Consider the following 1,450-nt stretch of genomic DNA (forward strand, 5'->3'; position numbering starts at 1 on the left):
TGCGATCTACATAATGATTTTTGAATAATAGCATTAAAATCTGAAGATACCGTTTTAGGCCCAATCCCCTTGAATCGAGAGAGTTCCATCTTTATTTCATCAATTGACAAGTCCCGCAGGTACTCCAAGCATAACTCCCCTCTCTTCTCAAACAAGCAACTCAACATATTCTTTATACAAGAAGCCTTTGTTGGGGCTAACCCTCCACATCTTATAGCATTCTCAATGCACTTCGAATCAGCAGCAAGAACCTAAAAGGCATTTACACAATAATTACTCTAGAGAAACAAATATCGTGTATAAACTCAGCAAACAAATATCGTGTATAATTTGCTATAAAGATTAACAAAAATCTTCAACACATTCTAAGTTAGAAATTGATATAACTGAATAACTTACAGAATMTTTCCAACCTTTTTACCCTCCTCCTTGAATCACCTGCATCATGACACATATAGAAGAAAAAGGAACCTAACCAGGTCAGAAAACTGCAAAAAGAGCAAAATCAAATCATACGGTAGAAAATAAACAAACTCATATCATAAACGTATATCCGAACAGGTAAAACCCTAAATCATTGCAAATATATGTCAACATTGAGAACCTCAAACATAAATAAATATAAGAACAAGAAATAAAAATAGAACTCGAACAAACCGTATGAAATTAAGAGCGATGGATTGAATGGAAAAAACCTAACAACATGGAATCGGGAATGATGGATCGCATTAAGAAGCGAAAAGAACCCTAACCGCATTGATATATGGTCTTGAATTCAATCGACATCTTTGAGAAAATCAATTTGGAAATCGTCGCTTTGGGAAGGAAGCGATGAACGTGCTTGAAATGGGATTGAGAATTAAATGATTTCATCGATTGGGTTAGGGGAGATAAAATGGGATTGGGATTAGGGTTGCGATAGATAGAAATGGGATTGGGAATTAGGGGCGATAAAATGGGATCGGGTTAGGGGCGATAAAATGGGATCGGGTTAGGGGCGATAAACATGGGATTGGGTTTAGAAAGGGGGGTTTAGGATAGATATGTTTTAGTAGGTTGTACCTAAAGCAATAGAAGTTGTTTTTAAGAGTTTAAGAGTTTAAGAGATTAAGAGTTTTAGCCAAATGCATTATAAGATAGTATAGATATTAGTAAAATTCAACATTTATTATGTATTTTAACATAGTATAATGGTATTCGCGCAATGCAACTTGATTTTAATATTTCATTTTATTCTTTATCTTAGTCGATGTTATAATATGGTCTTATGTGATTTTGAGAAAGCGGTGATTTTTATTATTATTGAATAAAATATAAGTTTGAAGATAACATAAAAATCTGACAAAACTATATCGATATCCGTATCAAATTAACTATTTAAAATTACTCATTTTTTGTGTAATTTTTTAATTTAATTTTTTTTATAATTTAATTTAGGTACAATAACGAA

This window comes from Cynara cardunculus (genome assembly GCF_001531365.2).
Source record: "Cynara cardunculus var. scolymus isolate 2C chromosome LG 9, CcrdV1, whole genome shotgun sequence".
Classification (NCBI taxonomy): Eukaryota; Viridiplantae; Streptophyta; class Magnoliopsida; order Asterales; family Asteraceae; genus Cynara; species Cynara cardunculus.